We start from the raw sequence: 26,301 nt of genomic DNA on the forward strand, positions 1-26,301 counted from the left end.
TAGGACCATGAAACATATAATCTCTACCACCTGCATGGCAAATTGTCACACATTTGTCCACTGGGTATTCTTTCTGATGCTGCTGTTGTTATTTTCACATGTTCATGTGTCTGTCTCATTTCCCTTCATTATTAATTCATGCATTCATTCATTCACCCTACATACACCCATTCTATACTCTGCATCCTTGTGCTTGACACTGAAGATTAGATCATAGAGCAAGACTCTTTCCATGCTTTGTAACTCACCATAAGTGTACTTCTAATACACAAGATCAATCAAGAAGGTTATTATAAACCTTTGTGACCTGAAACCCTCTGAAGGCTGTTTGTATTGATATGGTGGTATGGACTGAATGTTTGTGTCCCCTCGAAATTTATATGCAGAAGCCCTAAATCCAATGTAATAATATTGGGAAGTGGAGCCTTTGGGAGAGAATTAGATTTCGAGGAAGTCATGAAAGTGGGTTCCTCATGATGGGATTAGCTCCCTTACAAGAAGAGAACAGAGCAGGCTCTCTCTCAGCCTAAAGTGTGACTGATACACAATTGGTATTCAGAAATATTTATTGTTTGGTTACTTATTTTCATTTGCAATAAGTTATAACATATTAACAATATATTCCTACATTTCACAATGTGGATGCTATTGTTGTTGCCACTGGGTATCTATATGGAAACTAATTGAGGACCACATTTACAATGTGCACAAATTGTAAATGTAGGAGTATCTATGTGGGAACTAATTGAGCCACTGAGTATCTATGTGGGAACTAATTGAGGACCATGTTTACAATGCGTACAAATCATAAATCAATTAGTTCATATTGATTTACAAACAAGGAAGAAAAAAAGTATTGGTTTACATTCATACTGTCCATGTGAATTTTTTTCAATTCAAAAGAAACACATAGTTCTGTCATAAAGTAGATTTTCTATCCCTTTTATTTTCTGAGCTATTTCAGAAAGCACTTGCAATAGCATTGCACAGTTCAGCATTTATGAAGGAAACCTTTGTTAGCCTATAATGCAGCTGTAATTTTTTTTCAAATAATTTCAACACAAAGCTTTTAAACCTTATTTGATTACCTCAATTTTTTTCCCAATGAGTGAATATGGACTTAAATTCATTTTTTGTAAAAAGCATTAACCATTGTTTCCTGTAATCACACTCTGTGAGAGTCGAACAATAGTGTCTCCATTTGAAATAGACTTTTGCTATAAGGTTGAAATTGACTTTAAATTCTTTTGAAATGTCCCCAAAATAACACATAGCATAGTGGTTGTCTTTGAGGTGAGAATTATCTGTCTTATTATTGAGAGATTGGACTGTGTTTCACAGAAAAATTCTCATGACCTACTAATGTGTTTCAGTCAATTGTTCTGAAAGCACAGGATAAGAATTGTAATGATAATGATGAAAATATATGAAGACATTGAAAACTGAGGTTCTCATTGTTATAGCATGTTCGTTATCTTTATCTCATTCAACAGCATATTTTAAAATGTCACGCTCATTTCCAAACAAGGAAGAAAAACTTAAAGAGTTCAGGCGATGCAGACTAGTTAAACTTATTGTGATAATACATTCATAGATATTGAAAATATTGGACAAAGAATGAAAAAAGAGAGAAGAAAAGCATGCCTAAAGATAGTCAGTGCTTGGCCAGTATATATCTTAGGGCAGAATTCAATGACTCAGGTTGAAAAATAAAAACCTATCTAGATCTTTTGGGTTTCTTCTCTCTCTGATTAATCAAAATATAACAAGGCAGAAATGAGGAAAGATGCAAACTTTTGGTGGCCAATGAGGAAATATACCTTGGGGCATATATGGTGAATCCAAAGATTAGTGGCCCAGAATAATAGAAAAAGAAGAGATGCAGTAGAACAAGAAGGACATGTATCATCATTTATCTCTGCTCCGTCTCTCCATTTATTCTGCAAGTGATGGGCGCAAAGGAAGAAAAACTGTGCAGGAATTAAAGCGGCAGCTCTACAGAGTCACTGAGAGCTCATTGCCCAGACTTGGATAAAAATGGGTTTCTAGCCCTGCCTCAGTGAGTATTACTTGTGTCCATGATCATGTCACTTAACCGCTTCTAAACTCCAGTTGTTTCACCTGTAAAATGGGGATAATTATGGTCCCTAAATCATAGACACTGGAGATGTTAAATGATATAATGCAGAGGAAGAGGATTGAGTCAATATCTGGCATTTACTAAGCTTCCAGTAGAGCCTAGCCATAAGGTTTCTATTATAATTAAAAACATATAAGGAATTCTAACCATTCTTTGATAAGTTTAGTTACCCAAGCTTTTTTCTATAATAAGCTCTTTTATAACACTCTAGAACTGAAGACATGTATCCTCAGCCATACTGTGTTTGACTCAGCTGTAGAGAGCTGTCTTGCCCAAGGACTGACTGTGGTAGAAACCCCTGATTCTTCTGGGCCATTAAAGATGATATTGTTTGACTGTGTCCCCACCCATATTCCATCTTGAACTGTAGCTCCCATAATTCTTACGTGTCATGGGAGAGACCCAGTGGGAGGTAATTGAATCATGATAGTGAATAAGTCTCATGAGATCTGATGATTTTATAAAGGAGAATTCCCCTGCACATGCTCTCTTGCCTGCTGCCACGTAAGACGTCCCTTTGCTCTTCCTTCATCTTCCAGCAAGATTGTGAGGCCTCCCCAGCCATGTGGAACTGAGCCCATTAAACCTCTTTTCTTTATAAATTACCCAGTTTTGGGTATGTTATTATTAGCAGCAAGAGAACAGACTAATACACAAGATAACTCTGACACCACAGAACTCCCTGAGGGGTTGATTAAGATTTTGTGGGTCTAAAAATACCAGACTGTTTCCTCTGAGCAATTGTACTTCTGTACTCCCTCTTCGAGTGACGTTAATCTCTAATCCTGAATGCTGAACTTCTGGAGAACCGAATCTGGTTCGTTAGCGCCAACTATTCAAATCGTCTTCAGGGAGCTAGTGCTTTCTTTCTTTCTCATGAAATTACATTGCTTACATTTTCTGCTGCTGGGGAACCCTCAGCCATGGATCCTTAGGCCCAGGGTGGAAGGAGAAATTCCCTGACAGTCTATTCTAGGACCATTTGTAAAAGAGGGACCTGAGACCACACCAGAGAAGGAGAGAGTTGGGGGCCTAAGTCCTGGGGAAAGGAATAACAGGAATTAGGGCCTGATTACTGATCTGGGCCTGCTATTTTTAAGGAAAGTGCATTTATGGGATAGAGGGGAGGGGGATTATTCATCATGATATTAGTTGTAGATTCTAGAGATCTAGAGAAATAAGCAGAAAATAAAAACTACAAGAATATGTTTAACCTAGAAAAATGAATAATTACTAATTAATTTATATGCATCTCTTTTCATGTCATTCATTTATCCCTTTAGTCACTCAACACAATTTAACTGAGAAATTATACAACACAAGACACTGCGCTAGACTGTGTGGGGTGAAGCGCTGACTGAAACCTGGCCCTTGTCATAAGAAAAAAAAAAAACTCACATGTTTGCCTCATTATCTTCCATAACAACATAAATATATTTTATTATACATATACCAGATACATTTTGTTTGTCCTAACCAATTATGTCTCATGGGAACAACCTATACCTAAAAAGATTGGAGATTCGTATCACAGAAAAAGATAAAAATTTTGTTTCATTATTTTATAATTATAGTTCAGAAGTTCCAGTTTCTTGGTGTTCTTTTCTGGTATTAGAGGTACCTGCTTAAACTTTTACAATAAAGAATGAAAGCATTGGCTAAATGCATTCCCAGAGGCTTTGAATAACAACTCTGGCAACTGGTTTGCCCACAAAATTGAGCTGATTTATAACAGGCTTAAAAAATTAATTAAATAAATAATATATATTAGCTGAATAATAGACTGAATTGGGAAGGTTTTTCAGTAGATAATATCTTGTGGTTAACCCAGAATTTTTTCTCTACACAAAATTAGGGGCATAAATTACTATTTTATTTTTAGAGAAACTGTGGGCATCAGACTGGATGTTACAAAACAGCTTCAATAAGACATAGAAGGCCATTGCATTCCTCAATTAAAGGGAATGTTTGTTGCAAAGACAATTATTCTTTTCACAAACACCTGTGCTTCCTTTTCAAGTGCAGAGTAATACTAGGCAGTGGCTGCCCAGCCAAGAATATTACCTGCTCCGGTTGCATATAAAGGAGTCATGTGACTGATTTCAGCCAATAGAATGCTCATAAGCAAAAATAGTTAAGAAGCATGGGGACTCTTTCCAACCTCTCTCCCTCCAAATGCAAGCATCTAGCTAAGTACTCAGAGTCCAGAAGAGATTGCTGAAGCAATAGCTGGGAAGAGACTCACTCTTTAAAGAATTGTTTCAAAGAAAACTCACGAATCAGAAACACCTGTTTAGACTTTACAAGCATGAGATATCTCCTTCTATTTGTATATTTGTTACAGCAGCAAGCATTACCTTAAACTATACTGAAAGCTTGTGGTTGAATGTGAAAATGTTGTATGGAAAGACAGGGAAACATATGTTAATGACAAATTGGGTCCAAGATAACAAGTCTGTTAAAAGATATGCACGTCTTTTAAATGATTGAATAGAATTCATTATAACATTTTATTCCCAGTGGGACAAATTAGATTTCTAAACGAATGGTAGCACTTGTGGCAAGATCTTATGTTGCAAGTACAGTAGATGAATGAAGAGAAACTGCTCAACCCCCATTCTCTTAAAGATTAACATTTATAATTTGTAATTTGCCTTTTTACATATGCATCTGTATTAACACATGTCCATCTGAAAATATATTCAGAGCTTTAAATATATGCTATAGGGTTTTGTCAAGAACTATTAAAGGAGATAGGATCACATTTATTCAATGTGATAAATAATTCTAGACCCTCCCATTTGGAGAAGAAAAGAAAGAAAAATAGTTCACTGACTTATAATATGCATCCATAATTTTTCTTTTTTATAACACAATAATAGTAATACAAAAAACACTGTAATTCTAGATATGCAAAAGTGCTTAGTTCTGGGTCAGGCAAATTGAAAGCAAGGTGGTGAGCCAGGCTCAGCACCATATTGATGAGAATCACACCTTAACAAATGGAGAAGCAACTAGAGAGGGGTTTAGATGATCTCACTTAACAGAGGCTTTTAATCATGCTGGAACTCTGCCTACCTCTAAATTATTACATGGGAGAAAAAGACTTTTTTTAAAAAAATTCAATTGTATTTTAGGACCTTTCTGTAACAACAGCATGATCTATGCCTAATGTTATATGGCCCAAATTGTGTCCCTTGAAATTTCCTATGTTGAAGCCTTAGTTCCCAGTATCTCAGAATGTGACTGTATTTGGAAATGGGGCTTTAAAAAAATGTAATTAAGTTAAAATAGAGTCTTTAGGGTAAGCCCTAATCTAATGACTTGTGTCCTAATAAGAAAAGGAGATCAGAACAAAAACAACACATACAGAGGGACAACCACGTGAAGACACAGCAGGCAGACAGCCATCTACAAGCCAAAGACAGAGGCCTCAGAAGAAATCTATCCTGTTCACATCTTGATCTTTGACTTCCAGCCTCTACAATTGTGAGAAAATAAATTGCTGTTGTTTAAGCCACCCAATCTGTGGTACGTTGTTATGGCAGCCCTAGAAAGTGAATACAAATAATACATAATTCATGCATTCATTCCTTCAACCTTTACTTAGCACTAATTTTGTCATATGTCCTGTGCTAATGGATGTAGATGACAAGGTAAATTAAATCCTCCTATGTCCTCAAGCAAATCACAGACAAAAGGATAAGAAATCTCTCCTTCCATTATACGGTGGCTCCTTATTATGGAATCTTGCTATTTAAATAAAATATATTCCATCAGTGATAGGTTAAATGGTGTTCTCCCAAATTCACATGCTGAAGTCCTAGCCTCTAGTCTTTCAGATTGTGACCGTATTTGGAAATTTTGTGACTATAGATGTAATTAGTTAGGATGAGGTCAGATTGGATTAGGAGGCCACCCTAACCCATATGACTGGTGTATTAGTCAAGGTTCTCCAGAGAAAGAGAACCAATCATATATGTATGTGTGTGTGCACGTGTGTGTGTGTGTGTCACACAGAGAGAGATTATTATAAGAAACTGGCACACAATTATAGAGTCAAATAAATTCCAAGATCTGCATGGTGAGTCTGCAAGCAGGAGAGCCAGGAGAGCTGGTGCTATAGTTCCTGTTTGACCCTGAAGCCCTGAGAATCAGCAGATCCAATCTTTCAACTTCAGTCTGAAGGCCAGTAGGTGCCAGACCCAGGAAGAGCTGATGTTTCAGTTTGAATTTGAAGGCAAGAACAATTCCCTTTTACTTGAGGGAGGGTCAGCCTTTTTGTTCTATTTAGGTTTTCAACAAATTGGAGGAGGCCTGCCCACATTAGGATCATTAGGAGGATGATCTGTTTTGCTCAGCCTACTGATTCAAATGTTAATCTCATCATGAAACATTCTTACAGACACACTCAGAATAATGTTTGATCAAATATCTGGGCACCCCATGGCCCAGTCAAGTTAACACATAAAATTAATCATCAAAACTGGTATTCTTATGAAAAGGGGAAATTTGGACAACAAAAAAGACAAGCATATAGGGAAGATGGGAGAATGTCTTTTACCATGAACATATCAGGCTACCAGATGCTAGGGAGAGGCAGGGAACAGCTCCCTTACAGCCCTCAGAAGGAACTGACTCTACTGACACCTTGATTTTGAGCTCCCAGAATCAAAATTCTTGTCTTACAGTAAGACAATAAGTGTCTGTTGTTTAAGCCACCCAGTTTGTGTAACTTTGTTATGGTTAGCTTTAACAGGTTACATCATCTATTCTACACTAAAGTTAAATATTTTAAATTCTGGAATCAGTAAAGAAACCCTGCTACTTGCCATTTGGGGTTAGGGGAGTAAGCTATGTCAGTTCTTCACAGTTTCTTTTCTTGATATCTTTTTATCAGCAATTCACTGATGCACCCACTATTCTTTCAACCAACACTTATTAAGTGTCTTCATCCATATCTCTTGTATTGTGCTATAAAGATGATGATGCATACCACTGAGCAGAGGATGCTAATCACAGAGTTAAATGTAGTGTGATTCTTGGGGATATGTCAAACAATGAACTGAGACTGATTTATCTTTATGAATTCAAGTTGCTTATATCACAACAGTCTAAAGAAAATAAATTCCAAAAAATAATATCACCTTTAAATCAACATTGAGAGACAAGAATATCAAAGAGACCAGATAGACTCTAACTTTTATCAAAAAATGATGTAGCTATCAGTGGGAAAAAAATAGAAGATTCTTAGAAGATGGTTATTTTAGAGATTTGAGGGGAAGTAAAGAGAAGAGAGAATAAAAAAATTCTTAATCAAATGACTCAAGTTTATATTAATAATATGAAATATTTTTAATTACCTCACAAACTGAATACTTGCATCTGAGTGTCCATGTCAAGGAAACAATTTTGTGTTTAAACCTCTGCAGATCCAAAGATTCATACTAACATCTCAATGTTAGAAAACTGTCATTGAAAGGAAGCTTAAAAATAATTAATTCTTAGGCTGCTTAATTTTTCACTTTTCATTTCACGGTTTGTCACTAAAATAGTAATTATTTTTTCTTCTCTTGCTAATCCAACAATTTCATACTGGCAGCCCTTCACTGGGAAATTTACTGTCATATTACTGCTTTACACTTTAAATACAAATATTTTCAAGATGAAATTAGATACTTTGGCAAGAAATATGATCTTTAGTTAATGATTTATGTTTCTGCTTTGGAAAAAGAAATGTTTCTTACATATATTATACAGACAAGTGGCTTCCAAACATTTTGTTGAAGTGTTCAAAGGGAATGCTTTATGATTATTGCTCAATAAAAATAGTGTGTTGGCATTTTTACTCCCGTTACCTCACAGGAAAAATAAAAAAAAAGAAAATGTTGCAATAGTATGTTATAGCAATTAATAGTAGGTACATTGGAAATTGGTAGACCAAACTATAAGTCCTGGATTTTATTTTACTAATTCTGTGGTTTAGGTAAGTAGTTTACCATTTATGCTATAGTTATCTTAGCTATAAAATAGGATCATTGGAGTATACACCTCTGAAGGTGTTTGGAAAGATTGAATTGGAAAATTCATGGAAAGAACTTAGATAGAAGGAAAATTAAATAAGTGCTCAATAATTGTTAGTTGAGGCTGTTATAATCATTACTTACTGAGTGCTATTCAAGAGCCAAGTATTGGGCTATGGAGTAAAGACATAAAAATGAGGAATTCACACGTCTCTGGGACCTCACTAGATGTATTGTGAAATTAAAAAATGGGGATATATGTGAAATCACTTTGAAAAAGAAAAAAACTCTACATAAATACAAGAAAAATCTCTCAAGACAGATAGTAGCCAATGCACAATTTAATTCCAAAACGTAAGTCAGCTTCTTACTTTGGAATGTTCTAGTTTTAATTTAAATTATTGCCAATATTTAATCTTAAATACATTGACCACCTGTTCATTAATTGATGAACTCAGTTATACTATCACTTATGCATTCTCCAAACATGTACAAGTGTCCACTCTGTCATGGGAACTCCCCAGCCATTCTGGCAGCCCTACGTTTTGTTTCTCAAGCACGTAGTCACATCTTTCTTCTCCTTTAATGTCAGATTATTTCTTCTTCTAGGTTGACTTTCTAGGGGTGTTCTATGACACACTCTGAGCAGCTTGTGGTGAACTTACAAATGCCTTAAAATAATCGAGTGTCCCTACACTACCAAAGCGTTAAATCTAATTGAAGAGGCCACCATGAAAATGAGTGTCTGGCACAGCCTTGGCTGGGCTTGGGAAAGCAAAAATTTGAGAACCTAGATGTTGGCAGACGACCGTATTAAGATCTACTGGAACTGCATTTAAAGATTTCATATGCATGACAAAGCCCATCTACTCCTACAATTTGTTTGATTTACAGCCCAAGATAATGGTGCTTCTAGTATCTCAAATACTAAAAAAAATCATATTTAATTGCTTTAATTCACTATTAATCGATTGTTATAATGTACTGCTAAAGGACAATTCTTTCCATGTTCTACAAGCATAAATAACATGACCATATTATCTTTCCAACTTGCTGACTGTACAATATTGTGAGAATATAAACTACAATATAATCCAGTGGTTTAGTACCTGTTACTACTGTGAAAAAAATATTTATGAGGTCATTATATCATAGATTGGTATCATTTGTCATAATATATATATAACTCAATTTTATTTTAAAAAATCGTAAAAGCAAACATCACATGAATTAAGAATGTATTTTATACTTTAAGATTTATTTTCAAAATGTGAGTGTAAATCAGATCTTCCCATCATGACCCCAGAAGAATAATGATTTATTTTAATATTTGTGATTTTAGGATTTAGATACTACCTACTTACCAAGATACTCACTTGTAAAATATCTTTTAAGAATGTAGAATATTCTAGAAGAATATAGAGGCAAAATAGTGTAGCATAGAAAACACATTGAAAGTTCATATTAATAGCCCCTTCGAGTTTTTATAGACCCTAGGGTAAAAACAAACAAACAAACAAACAAAAAAACCTCCATCCCTTGCCTCAGTTCTTTTTTTTTTTTTTTTTTTTTTTTGAGTCAGAGTCTGGCTCTGTCCCCCAGGCTGGAGTGCAGTGGCACCATCTCGGCTCACTGCAAGCTCCACCTCCCGGGTTCACGCCATTCTCCTGCCTCAGCCTCCCGAGTAGCTGGGACTACAGGCGCCCGCCACCACGCCCTGCTAATTTTTTTGTATTTTTAGTAGAGACAGGGTTTCACTATGTTGGCCAGGATGGTCTCGAACTCCTGACCTCGTGATCCGCCCACCTCGGCCTCCCAAAGTGCTGGGATTACAGGCTTGAGCCACCGCGCCCGGCCGCCTCAGTTCTTATTCATGTGGTTTGTTTATAGGATGGACAACACCGGGGGGAAATTTTACAGTATTCCTCTCATTGTGGGCAGCTCTGATGGCTCCAAGGTTCTTTCTTGTGCTGAGCAGGAACCTATTTACTTGTGGCTTCCATTCAGTTTCAGTATTCCTTTTAGTGCTAAGGAAAATAATTCTCAGAAGAAGGCCAAGCAACATGGTCAAATAGAAGCACCCAGCAATTATCTCTCTTCTGCAGGAACACCACATTGACCAACTATACACACACACAAAAGCACCTTCTTAAGAATCAAAAATCAGGTAAGTGATCACAGTAGCTGGTTTTCCCATCATATTGAGGAAAGAGGCACTGAAGAGGGTAGAAAAGACAGTCTTTAATCACCTATATCACCCCTCCCCTATCCCCCCCATCCCCTGGCAAGTATTGCCATGTGGCACTGACAGAATGTCTGTGCTTGGGGAAGGGAGAATGCAGTGATTGTGAGACTAAGGATTGGAACTCAGTGCTGTCCTGTCACAGTAAAATGTAACATGGGGTGGAAGTCAGCCTTCATCCACAGAGGGAACATTTAGACCAACCCTCGCCAGAGGCAAATTGCCCATCCCAGTTGTCAGAACATGAGTTTCAGCAAGCCCTGCCACCATGGGCAAAAGGGCTCTGGGGTCCTACATCAACTTGAAAGACAGTCCAGGCCATGAGGACTGCGACCCCTGGGCAAGTACTGGTCCTGTGCTGTGCTGGGCTCAAAGGGGCCAGGGGACTTGGAGTGCATGTGACCTGGTGAGATACCAGCTGGGATGGATGAGGGATGCTTGCACCAACCCTCCTCAACCCTAGGCAGTATAGTTCACAGCTCCAAAAGAGACTCGTTCCTTCTGTTTGAGGAGAGAAGGGAGAACAAAAAGAACCATGTCTGGCAACTTGGATACCAGCTCAGCCACAGTAGGATAGGGCACCGGGCAGAGTCCTGAGGCCCCCATTCCCAGGCTTAGCACTCAGATGACATTTCTAGACATGCATTGGGCCAGAAGATAACCTGCTGCCTTGAAGGGAAAAACCCAGTCCTGGTAGGATTCATTATCTTCTCACTAAAGAACCCTTGGGCCCTGAATAATCAGCAGTGGTAGCTAGGCAATACTTGCCTCTGATCTTGGGTGAGACTCAGAGGTGTGCTGACTTCAGGTGAGACCCAGCACATTCCTGGCTGTAGTGGCTATGGGGAGAGTCTCCCTCTGCCTAAGAGTAAAGGGGATTTTGTCTTGCAGCTTAGATACCAGCTCAGTTACAGTGAGATAGAGCACCACGCAGGCCCTAGGGTTCCTGATTCCAGGCCTTGGCTCCCAGATGGCATCTCTGGGCCTGCCTGGCATTAGGAGGAACTCATCATACTTAGGAGGAACTCATCCTCTTAGAAGGAACTCATCACACTAAAAGGGACATAAGCCTGGATAACTTTGCCACCTGCTGAGTGTAGAGCCCTTGGTCCATGAGTGAAAATAGGCAGTAGCCAGGCAGTGGTCACTGCAGGCCTTAGGTGAAGCCCAGTGCTGTGCAGTCCCAGTGGTGGTGGCCACAGGGGTGCTTGCATGACCCCTCTACCAGCTCCAGGAAGCTCAGCACAGAGAGAGACCCTGTTTGTTTGGAGGGAATGTGGTTCTGAGTCATTATTTATGGGAATATTGTCTGAACATGGTCTACTTTGAAGTTTCTCAGTCTTTTTCATAATATGTCCTATCAGCATAAATATTATTATCAAGCTTCATTTCCTATAATTTTCATTATGCTGCCCAAATGAAAATATTCTGTTGCAAATTATTGAAATGTAAAATTTTGTATTAAAATATAAGTTATTTGTTAAAATATTTAAAGTATGATTGGTTATTCTACATACAGAAACGTCTTTGGATATCTCAGTATGTTCTCATCTTTCCTCTGTCCTATTATTATTCTTCCAGTGACTCATGCCAAGAATTGATCACAATGCTCCAAGGGTGGTCTGACCAGCAGGGAACTGAGCAGAATTGAACATGGCTTCCTGTTTTCTGTACCCAGTTTCTTTCCATTTTTCTGGTACCACTCATGTCCACATCATAGTCATCTTTTGCCTGAACAACTTCAACAGGCTCTGAAGTGGTCATCCTGCTTCCCGCATGAATCCTGAGTGTTTACCTTCCACTTAGTAGCTAAAGGGCTCTTTTGAACTCATAAAGTTTATCAAGTCATCACCTCCTCAAAACGTTGTATACATTTCCCATAATAATGAGCATGAAATCCAACTCCATACCCTATGTGGTCTATATAATCTCACTTTCCTCAGTCTCCCCTTATTCCATTCTCTCTTCACTCATGAATCTCCAGACAAAATTGTCTTCTTCTTATGTCTCAATGATTAGGCCAAGCAGGCTCCACACAGTAGGGTGTGTGCACTGACTGTCTTTGTGTGGAATTCCTTCTCTCTCGCTGCATATTTACATGGCTGTCCTCTTTTTGTCATTCAGATTTTAGTTGATATCCCTCCCTTCAATGAGGCCTTTCATGGCCTCCAAATAGTAAGTAGCTTCTTTCATCAATTTTTATCATGTCACCCTAAATGTCGTAATAGTACTTGCCACCGTAAAATATTCTTATTTGTTTATTGTCTAGCTGTCTAATGAAGTAAGACCCACAACAGCAGTAATCTTAATAATTTTATTTAGAATAATGTTTGGAATATAAATATTGTGGAGTGAATGAATGCATGCATGCATGATCACAGTATAGATGTATTATTTTATATGAAGCTATTAAGATCAAAGAGTTTGAGCCTGGGTTGAATTGCTGATCTACATTTACTATGGTGAGTCTAAACAAGTTACTTAACCTGTCTGTGTCTGAGATTATACATCTAAAAAAGGGGCAGATAAAAATGTTACTTTCTTCTCAAGGTTATTGTAAGGATTAAATAAATAAATTGCCCTTTGTAAAATGCATAGATAACTACTGTATAAATGTTGCAATTTAGTAATACAGCCCAATTTTTAGAATTTTGGCAGCCACACTGTTGACTCATATTACACCTAAAGTACAATGTAAATTCTCTAAGTTTTTTTTTTTTTTTAACATGTGCTGCTTTGAAGTCTCACCTCTATTTTTTTGTGCTTACACAGCTGCCTTTTAGAAGCCAACTACAGGATTTTATATTGGTCAGATTTATTTGGTTTCATTCAGCACATCATTCTACTCTGTTGACAATGCTGAAGGTTTTGAGTTATTGATTAAATGCCACCTTGGATATTTGAAACTAGGACTTCAATCTAAAAATCTAAGCTACTTAACTCAAGTGACCTCAGTCTACAGGACTCTAAGGATTCATGGGGCCAGTGTGTTGTCTTCTGGCAGTTTCCTTTCACTTGCCCGGAGCAGGGGCCTGTGAAGGCTGTCCCTGGGTCTGTAAAACATATACCAGAAGTGGGAAAGGACACAGGTTAAAAGCAGATTGACAGAGGAGGACCAAAGAAGCCATAAGGATACCTCAGCTGACAATGACCAAGCTTATGAGAAGATATAGAAAAATAGAAACTTGGAGGTAGACTAAATCTTATTTTTTCACTTTAAATTCTGAAATAATGATAGATTCATAGGAAATTGCATAGTTAGTACAAAGAGGTTCTAAGTACCCTTCACCCATTTCCGTCTTACATAGTACTTAACACCAAAACACGACTTTGACATTGGTATAATGTGGGTATGTAGTTATGTGTCATATTAGCAAACGTGTAGATTTGTGTAATCACCACTATAATTAAGATACGAAAATATTCTATCACCACAAAGATCTCTCCCACACTTTCCTTTTACAATTACGTACCCAAACCCTCATTACTCCTGACTCTGGGCAATCACTAACCTCGGATGCAACTCAATAATTTTATCACTGAGAGACTACTATATAAATGGAATCATACCAGATGCGACCTTTCAAGACTGGAGTTTTCACTCAATATAATGCCCTTGTGATCTATCCTAGCTGTTGTGTGTATCAATAGTTAGCTCATTTTTATTGTTGAATAGAATTCCATGCTGTGGATGTACCAGCGTTTGTTTAACTACTCACCCATTGAGGCACATTTTGGTCTTGTTTTTGGTGATTAAAAATAAACTGCTATGAACAATCATGTGCAGATTGTTGTGTGTGCAGGTTTTCATTTCTCTGGGATAAATGCACATACAGTTGCTGGGTTGAATGGTAACTGTATGTTTAGATTTTTTTTTTTAAAGTGTCCAACTAGTTTATCTAGTTTTTTGAGTGGTATACTGGCTTATTTTTCCATTGTCACAGTTTTTACTTTAGCTGTTCTAATAGGTATGTAGTGATATCTCATTGTCATCTTAATTTGTATTTCCCTAACGTCTGGCAATGTTAATTAGCTTTTCATGGGCTCATTGGACACTCATATTTTCTTTATGATGAAGTATGTGTTCATATATTTTTCTAATTTTCTATTTGAATTGTCTGTTTTTACTGTTGAGTTTTGAGATTTTTTTTTTTTTTTTTTTTTGAGACAGACTCTTGCTCTGTCTCCGAGGCTGGAGTGCAGTGGTGAAATCTTGGCTCACTGCAAGCTCCGCCTCTCGGGTTCAAGCAATTCTCCTGCCTCAGCCTCCCAAGTAGCGGGGACTACAGGCGCCCACTACCACGCCCGGCTAATTTTTTGTATTTTTAGTAGAGATGGGATTTCACCGTGTTAGCCAGGATGGTCTTGATCTCCTGACATCGTGATCTGCCCACCTCGGCCTCCCAAAGTGCTGGAATTACAGGCGTGAGCCACCATGCCTGGCCTGAGTTTTGAGTTTTTAAATACATTCTAGATATGAGTTCTTTGTTAGATATGTAGTTTATCAATATCTTCTCCCAGTCTGTTGCTTGTCTTTTCATCTTCTCAACAGGGATTTCAAAGAGCAAAGGTGGTTTAATTTTGATGAAATCCCATTTGCTTATTTGTTCGTGTACGGATCATATCTAAGAACTCACAAGTCCTAAGTCCTGAAGATTTTCTTCCATGTGACCTGCTACAAGTTTCATAGCATTATGTTTTACATTTAAATCAATTGTTCATTTTAAGTTAATTTTTATATAAAGGGTGAAGATTGAGGTTCATTCTGTTTGTTTGTTTACTTATTGTCCGATTTCTCAAGCATGTTTTGAAAAGACTATACTTCCTCCATTAAGTTGTTACTGTTTCTGAACCTTTGACCAAAGGTGGTTGGGCAAATTTGAGCGTCTTTCTGGGTTCTTTGTTCTGTTTCTTTGATCTGTCTTTCTGCCATACCACACAGGACTATTGCTATATACTAAGTTTTGAAGTCATGTAGAGTAACTCTACCTACTTTATTATTTTGCAAAGCAGTTTTAGCTATTGTAGTTTCTTTGGCTGTCTATACAATTTTTAGAATAATTTTGTCTATGTGTATAGATATCTGTTGGGATTTTATTTATTTTTTTATCTTTTGATTTTTTTTTATTATATTTTAAGTTCTAGGGTACGTGTGCACAATGTGCAGGTTTGTTACATATGTATACATGTGCCATGTTGGTGTGCTGCACCCATTAACAGCCTTCTTGTGGAGAGCCAGGGCTGTCCTCTTTCACTCCATGCTTTACATCTGTAAATTCTATAGGAGCCTCCCTCTTGGAAGCTAAATTGCCCCACAATCCAGGTCAGATTGTGGTTCATATTAGCAACCGCACTTACCCTTATTTGAAAGTCATGTGCCCCAACTTGGTTATGGCTTGGTCTCTATCCTTCCTGCTTATTTTTCAGCTTTCTCAGTGTTGAGGCAGGAATGAAAGGTATCCTTTATAGAAAGGACTCTTTAGAGATTCCAACAAGGCCACTTTTGACAACACATCTATGACCCATTTTTTGGCATCTCACACAATTGGCTCATTTAAGTTTTTAAATGTTGAACCAATTAAAATATAAATGTGATATATGTTTCATATATTCCCAAAATGTAATAAATGCTCAGTAAGTATCTGTGGAGATTATATATTTAAAATTCGGTGGGAAACATAACTATCCTACTGTTAAACATTTTTTAGAGAGATTTAGAAATATTCATTTATTGAACTCCTATTTGGCTGGTAATTTGCTCAGTGTGACCTGCCATCCTACACTTTCTACAAACTGTCTCCTTTCTCATTTTGCCAAACCAGACTGCCTTGCTCTTAATAGCTCCTTCTTTCTTGTCACTGAACCTAAACTCATGTTCTGAGCAGTAGGCAAAATAACTAACAGACCCACAAAGATGTTCTTAATTCCCAGACCCTGTGAATATGTTATGTTACATATCAAGGGGGAATTAAGGCTGTAAATGGAATTAAGGTTGCTAATCAGTTGACTGGAATATAAAGAGATTATTCTGGATTATCCAAATCAGTTCAATGTAACCATAATGGTTCTTACAAGTGAAAAAGGGAGGCAGGAGAGTCAGAGTCCAAGAAGGAGATGTGATACCAGGAAGCAGAGGTCAAAATGATGCAACTGCTAGATTTGAACACCGAAGGACCCACAAGCCAAGTGATGGGGATGGCCTCTAGAAGCTGTGAAAGGCAAGGAAACAGACTCTCCTTCTAGAAAAGAATGCACATTGATGACATCTGATTTTAGCTTAGTGAAATATATTTCATATTTCTGAACTGCAAAACTGAAAGATAGTAAATTTGTGCTGTTTTAAGCCACCGGGTTTGTGGCAATTTGTTGCAGCAGTAATAGGAAACAAATACATTCTGCAACTCATCCCCTGCGTTTTCCCTGAGTGGCCATTTATAAATACATAGACTCTGACCCAGCCCGGCCAGAGATAAATCAGGCTCCTCCACCTCTCCACTTGCTAGCTCTGTGACCCCAGGCAAGTTATTTAATTTTTACATGACTCTTTCCTCACCTATAATATGGGGATTATCATGACACCATCCTTATAGGGATGAGTTAATAGATGCAAAACTTTTAGAAAAGTGAGCACATAACAAACACTATAGAAGTGTACACTAATATTTTCATTATTATGTTTACCTCTACCAATTATTTTATAAATCAGTTCAAATGCCAATTCTTCTATTTCCTTTTTGAACAATAAGATCTTTCTTCCTTAAATTTACAGAGTAATTTACCTTAAAAATGTTTTATGGCATGTGATATTTTAATTCTTATTTAATCACTTTCATACATATTGAATCCTCTCTCCTAAGATATAAGATCTTGTAAAAATTATTGATATGCATTTTATTTATTTACTTTATTTTATTTATTCTAATTTTGTTATTTCTATACTGTCTAGGCCAGTGTTTTGCATATCATAGGTGTTCAATAAACATATTTGAACTACCAATGGTGTTTTCCACTTGTGCTAATTTCAAGAAACAAACAAAATCACTCACTATTCAATGGGCAACACCTCTACAGAAAGAATTAATACAACAGAAGAATTAATAAAAACCCGAAGAGTAGCATGAAGTCTATAGAAAATATCCTCCACAAGTATTTAGTGGGATTCAGATTCTTTTTTTCACTTTCACTCTAGATGTTCAGCTTTAATTTAAATAACATGTTAGATCAAGTGTGCTTTTATAAATTAGTTATTAGCCCATAAATTCTGTCTCATATAGTCTGCTCTGAAGTTTATCACTTTAAGAGGCGTGATATACTGTGGGGACTGAATTTTAGTACTGTGCAAAGGCCTGATTGGAATTAGCATTTCTGAACTTCTAGAGCCTCACCAGTAAGACTGCAGTTGTTGCTGTGAAATTGACTTTAAAAGAAGCTTCTGATGACAATGCCTAGCTGATTATTGTTTCAGAGATGAAGTGAAAAAAAAGCATAGTTACCATAGAAATAAATGTATTAAGTTCTAAAATTAACATTCTTATTAGTGATTATGCTCATTTTTTTTGATACATCTACAGTTAATCTCAAAACTTTCATCATGGGTATGGGGTTATACTTCCTGGCATGACCCAAGATGTGAAACTTAATTACGATCAAATGTCATCAACTTTGGTAGTATTTTTTAAAATTAACCTCAAAACGGCCCCAATTTTTGTTAAAACTATAGAAGAAGAAATTATTTATTGAGAAGGTAAGAAAAGTAAATCTTCTTTTTTTTTTTTTTTTTTTTTTTGAGACAGAGTCTCGCTCTGTCGCCCAGGCTGGAGTTCAGTGGCGCAATCTCGGCTCACTGCAAGCTCCGCCTCCCGGGTTCACGCCATTCTCATGCCTCAGCCTCTCCGAGTAGCTGGGACTACAGGCGCCCACCACCACGCACGGCTAATTTTTTATATTTTTAGTAGAGACGGGGTTTCACTGTGGTCTCGATCTCCTGACCTCGTGATTCGCCCACCTCGGCCTCCCAAAGTGCTGGGATTACAAGTGTGAGCCACCACGCCCGGCCAAAGTAAATCTTCTAAACTAGGCAATCACTTATTTACTGGCTCTGATAAGAATAACATTTCAAATGGTTGTGTTTTTGGTCACTAATTTGAAGTTCTAGTATAATATTTTTATTTAATTACATGATTACAAAACAAGTCTTTACTTACATCATATGCATTACATGCCAAATTAATTCTCCTTTGAAAAGGCCAATTGCTCATAAAAGCAATGAATTCTGTTGAATAGCTCACTGAATTCTGAGAGAGTAATTAAGGAATTTTTATATACACACAGAAACACACATGGCTCACACATTAAGATGTAGAAGACAATCTTTGAAGATACCATCTATCAAATGGAGGAAATATGTTTTCAGCTTGCAAACTTCAAAGCTCTATGTCTAATAATGAGATAAATCGTCATTTCTGATGGCACTAATCCTACACTGAAAAATTAATTCTCCTTTGAAAAGGCCAATTGCTGATAATTTCACAGAAAAGAGGTCTGTTCTTTTCAGTGGATATGAATTGATCCTGTTAATGCAGAACCTGACTTTTTCAGATTCTTTTAGCCTTTAGTATGAGTGAATTTTTAAAATTTCTCTTTTGTTGTGTTAGAAATAAATATAATGATTTTTTCTCATGCTGATTTTTAAGCGTTTAAAGGAAAACAACAGCTGATAGCTCATTAAGGCTCATGACACACCACTAAGTGTCTACAACTCCCATTTTGAGACTGCATAAGCCAAACACTTCCATTTCCACTAGAAGGTGTCATTAGAAGTACTTAAGCAAAGAAAGCTACTAGGAGCAAAAATGCCCCAGAGAATTTCTGTAAAGACTTTGATGCACCCATTGTCCCATAGTTTAAAATGTTGTATCACTCAAACAGCAACCTCATTAACAGATCATTTTGATTATCATGAGTTATGATGAACTCAAGCCTCTGTAGTATCTTCTTCCCAACAATTTGCTTTATTACAGCAATATAACAGACATCTGCCTTGAAGAGAAGTCTTACTTTCTATTCTATTGGATGCCACTGAAATTTACAGCGTCTGGGGCAGGAGGAAGAAGTAATAAAGTCTTACAGGGAAAAGAAAAAAAACTTGTTACCTAAGGGCAATATAGAAATGATGAGAAATGAGATAAGCCGGTAGGACTAACTCAACTAGAACTGAAGAAGGTGGCTCTGAATCTGATTTGCTCTCCTCCAAAAGAAAAATGTGCTCAGGATAACAATAACTAATGTGTACTTAATGCTTTTGAGGAAAATGACTATGTGGTGCTCCAAACTATGTGCCACATTCTGTGCCAGGTTATTCTATCTATCTATGTACCTAAAATTTATGTAGACACAGAAATATAACATTTTACATAAGTAGTAAAGTGACTCTGTATTTTAGGTCTTATCATTGCCATGTTAAAGATATTGCCAGAGTAATACAGTCAGTAAGTTGTTTAAGTGGGGTTCGGATGCAGGTCTCTTTGGTTACAAAGGCTGCAGTCTTTACCCCTCATCATATTGCCTTGCTTTTGTTTCCTTCTTCACTTCTTTTGTCTCTGTTTCTTATTCAGACAAAGGTGGGAATTGACTGTAGGTGAAGACTCTTCTTTGGCTAATCAGTTTATTTTATCCCTAAGGAAGATTCCTATTCTTGTTTCTGGTCTCTCTTCTCCCTCTCTCTCTTCCTCTCTCTTTTTTTTTTCTCTCCCTCTTTCCTTCCCCTTCCTCAAAAAATGACTAGACTTTACCTTTGTAATAGACTAAATCATAGCCCCTAAAAGAGATATGCCTAGGTACTAATCCCTGGGAGCTTATCCATAAAAAAAAGGAATTGCATAGCTGATGAAATTAAGGATCTTCAAAAGAGGTTCTTACATTGGATTATCCAAGTGGACCCTAGGTGAGGTCACATGTATCCCTTTAAAAGGGAGGGAGATCTCTGTTTCCCTCTGGGCTTCCCAGTCTAGAGGGAGGCAGATACACACTAGAGAAGAGGTAATGAGATCACTGAGTCAGAGGTTGGAGTTAGGCATCCATAAACCAAGACATTCCTGGAATTACCAGAAGCTGGAAGGCAAGGAATGGATTGTCTCCTAAAGCCATTAGAAGGAATGTGACCCTATTGGCACCTTGAATTCTGGCTTCTGGCCTTCCTAACTGAAGTGATAATAAATATCTATTGTGTTAAGCCAACAAGTTTGTGGTAGTTTCTTACAGTAGTCACAGGAAACTAATACAACTCTCTTCTTTGAAATTCTGGAATTGGCGGCAGGGGAAATTGCATGTAAAAACACTGCATGTTTACCTCTGGCTCTGTGAAATCATAGGAAGTACAGTTAAATTCTAGGAAACACAGGGGCATTTTTACCTCTGCACAAACCTATAAAGCTCCTGAGGGTCATGTAGTCTTTTTCTGCCCTGATGTCTCCCAAGATAGTCTTCTGATTGCTGAGATATAGCCTACATTGAATAGATATTTGTTGAGCAAATCAACCTGCTTCTGCTGTGGCTCCAGCAGGACTGGAACATTTCAGGAAAGAATAAAAGGTCATTTCTCCTGAGTTAAGTGTTAATTCTTGCCTTGATTGTCAATGGCATGCTAACACCTGCTCTGACATGTATTTTAGGTCCATCAGCATATCCTAACTAGAAGGCCTTGTGACTAGCAGAAAATGTAGGTGAGCCATGCAATGGTGGACATGGACTGTTCTCAGGGTGCAGTGACAATTATGACTTAGTCATCAAAGGTGAATTGATACAAACCTTGAACATATCTTAAAGTAGATTGTTCCAGGAATCCTTAAAATGCAAGATAAATGGCAATGATGGGGCAGTGGATAAATCTAAATGACATTATGTGGGCTATGATTCGTTTCTCCATGCCATTTGGAAAGTTAGAAGAAATCATATTAGGCCTGAGAATAGACTAGGTGCTTCTCAGTGTGGGTCCTTTACACCCAGAGTGCCAATCATCTAGGACGCACCGGTTCTGCCATACTGGGGATATACAGTCAAAGTCCATTCTTACTAGCTGGTACCTTGCAGGACCAGTTGTCAAATATTTTTAACAGCACCTTATTCATGCATTTTTTTCTAGAATATATACGAACTTTTTCCACCCCCAGTATTGTGGCTCCCCTCCAGTCCCTATTTAGATCCTCATCTCTCACTTGGATGCCTAAAATAGCCACTTCAGACACCCCTCTTTCTACATAATCGTCTCCTGTAATTCATTCTCAACACGTTTTCTTGAAGCCTTATCCAAATATATGACTCCTCTACTAAATGCATAAGTACATAAAGAAAACAAACACAGAATAACTTACTGCTACTGACTTCATGTCATTCCACAGGATTAAATATAGATCCCATATTATACACACACATATTACACTTATATAATATCTGTATTATTATGTATCTATATTAAATACACATATGTTCTATATATTAAAAGACCTTCACAATTTGAACCACACTGTATGGACTCAATGTTTGTTCCCCATCCCCAAATTAATATGCTGAATATCATAGTATGTGGAGGTGGGATCTTTGGGAGGTAATTAGGTCACGAAGGAGAAGGTTTCGTGAATAGGATTAAAGCTCTTATAAAAAGAGACACAAGAGAGATTCTCTCTCTCTCTGCCAATTGGCCATATGAGGACACATGTAGCAAGAAGGCAGCTATCTGCAAACCAGAAAGGCCCTCATTGAAAACCCAATCATATTGGCACCCTGATCTCACATTTCCAGGCTCCAAACCTGTGCGAAATAAATGTTTGTTGTTGAAGCCATTCAGTCTATATAGTATTCTGTTATTATAGCCTGAGATGACTAAGACACCCATCTAACTCTGCGGCCTTCTGTTCCTCTCTCTATAATGAAGTCTATTTCATTATTTCATACGTATTTCTCACAGCTTTTTGAAATCACCAGGCAATTTCCTGCCTCCATGGTTTTAGAGCTGATGTCAAATGGGAACACCCTGGTGACACCAAGCCAACAGATATCAATTCTGGTTGGTCAAGGCCGCTGCCCTATCTGATTAGTTGGTTTGGTTTCCCCCAAAGGCAGATCCTGAGACAAGGAATTGGATATAAATAGTTTACTAAAGACATAATCTCATGAAGGAGGAGTGAGAAAAGCATAGAGACTGATACAAGGATGGAGGAAAGCCAATATAAATGTATTTTGACAAAGTTACTGTGAGAAATCAGAAGTTCACACATATGCTAGGACATGTGAGAAGCCCGCCTATGAAATGACCTTATAATCGTCCAGAAAGATAAGGCATCTATCCTTCCATCATTGGTTAAGTTTGTTAACTCCACTGCATTTCCAGGTTATACTGATGAACAAGATGAGGGAATTCCAACCACATCACTCCAGGCCAGAAGACTGAATCAGAAAGATAAGTAATCCTTCATTTCCTCTGCCCCCTCACTGTGGACTGGAACGTGGATATGGTGGTGGGGAGCCAGGTTTCATCATGTAGATATAGTGGAGCAAAAAAGCTCTAAAAATCTGGATTGCTGCATGACCTCATGGAACAGAGTAGTTGTATTTTTTCATCCAACCACCCCTGGAGTGCCTAACAATTCTGTACTATCAAGTGAAAGTTATTTCAGTCTCATTCTGGTGGCTAAACCCAAATCTTAATTAATATTATTCTCTCATGCATCTGTCCCATGCTGTTTACTTTCACTGCACTCTAGTTTCACTTCCTGTCAGACTCTATTGCAATTATCTATTTAAATGCCCATCTCCATCATTGCATTGAAAGTTCTTGATAACAGCCACAGTGCCATTTCTGAACCCTGAGTGCCTGGTAGGTATTGGATTTACAAGAATTTTTAAATAAAATTTAAAATGTAATTGCTCCAACAGTAAAGCTGTAATACATGCAATTATGAATATATGATACATAATCATCATTCACTGGGCTGCTTACTGTACCTTTTCTCATGAAGCATAATTTGACACATGAAGGCTAATGAAGCATTTCCTGGGAAGCACACTTTACATATAACATGACTCCAAGATGCGTTTGTGCCATTCTTGTCTTCTTTCCCTCTGTCACAATTAGAGAGGTGGTTCTTCTCCTAGCCAAGAATAATTCTTCTATCTATGCTATAGATCCTCTTTTTTCTCCTACCATTAAGACCCTAAGCTCTTTTTTCAATTCCTTCAAGTTCTTTCTTTCTGTTGGTTAAAATCTCTTTAAAACAATCAAAGAATGCTACCTAGTCTTCACATGTTCCTTTAGGTGGCAGACTCTTTTCTTTCCCTCCCTCCCTCCCTTCTTTCTCCCTCCCTTTCCCTTTCCTTCTTTCTCCCTCCCTCCCTTCCTTTTCCTTCCTCTCTCTCTCTTTCTTTCTTTCTATTTTTTTTTTTGAGTCTCGCTCTGTCACCCAGGCTGAAGTGCAGTGGCAGGATCTCGGCTCACTGCAATCTCCACCTCCCTGATTCAAGCGATTCTCCTGCCTTGGCCTCCGGAGTAGCTGGGATTACAGGCACGCACCAGCACTCCTGGCTAATTTGTGTGTCTGTGTGTGTGTGTGTGTGTGTGTGTGTGTTTTGAGACAGAGTCTTGCTCTGCTGCCCAGGCTGGAGTGCAGTGGTGTGATCTCAGCTCACTGTAACCTCCACCTCTTCAGTTCAAGTGATTCTCCTGCCTCAGCCTCCCAAGTAGCTGGAACTACAGGCACGTGCCACCACACCTGGCTAATTTTTTGTATTTTTAGTACAGATGGGGTTTCACCGTGTTAGCCAGGATGGTCTCAATCTCCTGACCTCATGATCTGCCCACCTCAGCCTCACAAAGTGCTGGGATTATAATTTTTGTGTTTTTAGTAGACGTGGGGTTTCATCATGTTGGCCCAGTTGGTCTCGAACTCCTGACCTCAGGTGATCCACCTGCCTCGGCCTCCCAAAGTGATGGGATTACAGGTGTGAGCCACTGCACCTGGCCAGGTGGCAGACTCTTAATTATCCTGTTGGAGTCAAGGTTTCATAAAAGCCTTCATTTGCTGTCTGCATTTTCTCACTCACTCCACAACACAATTCCAACACAACCAGGTTTATATTGCTCTTGCCAACATGTCACAAAATTCAATGGACTTCTGTTATCATATGTATCTGTCAGCAGCACTCAACACCACTCAATCCTCCCTTCAAATGTCCACTGTGTCTTCATTTCTGTTTATTCTTCTTTTCTCTCCAGCCACTCATTCTGAATGTATTTTGCTGCTTCTTATTCCCTCAGTAGACATTTAATGATAAAAATTCTCAACATTTATTTCAAGATACGCTTCCCTTCTCACTCAATATAATCTTGCTACTTATTTTTTTCCGATTCTAGGGCTTCATTGGTCATGCCACAAATCCTAAATGTTCATCTCCTGGACAGATCTTGCTTCTGAGTTCCAAAAATGTCTATTCAAATGTGTACTGAGATGTCTCACTGGCAACTCAAAACCATATGCCATTGTATCTGAAAAGTTGGCCCCCTTCAGGACTTTCACCTAAGAAATTGCACCCTAATTTACCTCATTGTTCAAGCCAAGAAAATGGAAATCTTATATGATTTCTCATTCTGCCACCAAGAATGGCCAACCGCACTGAATTGCCTGGAACTGAGGCGTCTCTTGGGAGGTAGAACTTTTAAAGCTAAAATTAAGATAGTTGATTACCTACCAATCTGGCTCCTGGCCCTGTGCATTCTATTTCCTAAATATCTCTTATATTTGTTCAATTATTTCCATTCTCATGACCTCTGCTACTGTCTCTTGTACAGGGATCCGTATGTTCATTTTTGCCCTTCATTTCTCACCCTACAAATGCTTTCTGTACACAATGACCACAAGATATCAATGAAAAGAAAAATTTATGACATCAATCTCTTCCATCCTTCTCATTGTCTATAAGACCCAGCAATATCTGGGCCCTGCGTGTCTCCTTAGACTCATGATTCATTATTTCCTCTGTGTTCCAGCCCAACTAACCTTTCCATTTCTTAAACGTGCCATGAAACAGGCCTGGAATTACTCTACCCTACTCCTTCTTCCTATTAACTCCTCATCTTTTGAGTCTCAGAATCAATGTCATTTCCTAAAGATGTTTTGCCTTCTCTCCCTAGACAAGATCAGACACATCTTTTTCCCCCTGCCCATATCAAACTGCACTGTTCCTTCACAGAATTCAACAGCATCCATTATTTGTTCAATGTCCATCTTCCTGGCCACACTAGAAACTCCAGGAAGCAACGATTCTTGCTTTATTCTCTTACCACTGTATATACAATACCCCAATCAGTGCCTAGAAGCAAAAAACTTTTGTGAAATGAATAAATATTTTGTTATAGAATATTTCCTTGTATGATATCATATCCTATTATAACTTCAGATAGCTTAACTAAAAATATAACTCTATTAAGGAAAGAAATAAGGCTATGGCCCCTCATAAAATTTTAGCAAGTTTTACCATATCCCCTTTGTATGGTTTGGATTTGTGTCCCTGCCGAAATCGCGGATTGTATTCTCCGATGTTGGAGTAGGGGCCTGTTGGGAGGTAATTAGATCATGGGGACAGACTTCCCCCTTGTTGTTCTCAGGATAGTGAGTGAGTTCTCACAAGATCTGGTTCTTTAAAAGTGTTTAGCACCTCCCCCTTTGCTCTCTTCCTTCTTCTCTGGCCATGTAAGCTGTGTCTGCTTCTCTTGCACCTTCTACCACGATTGTAAATTTCCTGAGGCCTCCACAGCCAGGCTTCCTGTACAGCTTGTAAAACTGTGAGTCAATTAAAACTCTTTTATTTATAAATTATCCAGTCTCAGGTTGCTCTTTATAGCAATG

At 38.0% G+C, this 26,301-nt stretch overlaps 1 protein-coding gene and 1 long non-coding RNA gene across 7 annotated transcripts in view; one reads left to right on the plus strand and one right to left on the minus strand.

Annotated features, from left to right (window-relative positions):
• The window catches only part of KCNIP4 (potassium voltage-gated channel interacting protein 4), a 1,214,216-nt gene that overhangs the window by 324,757 nt on the left and 863,158 nt on the right, over positions 1-26,301 (minus strand). The window lies entirely within an intron of this gene.
• Positions 10,702-26,301, plus strand: part of LOC134732726 (uncharacterized) — an 800,561-nt gene continuing 784,961 nt past the window's right edge. The window contains exon 1 of the long non-coding RNA XR_010116206.1: positions 10,702-15,543. This is a non-coding gene — a long non-coding RNA (uncharacterized lncRNA). The remainder of the gene's footprint in view (positions 15,544-26,301) is intronic.

This window comes from Symphalangus syndactylus, chromosome 16 (assembly GCF_028878055.3).
Source record: "Symphalangus syndactylus isolate Jambi chromosome 16, NHGRI_mSymSyn1-v2.1_pri, whole genome shotgun sequence".
Lineage (NCBI taxonomy): Eukaryota > Metazoa > Chordata > Mammalia > Primates > Hylobatidae > Symphalangus > Symphalangus syndactylus.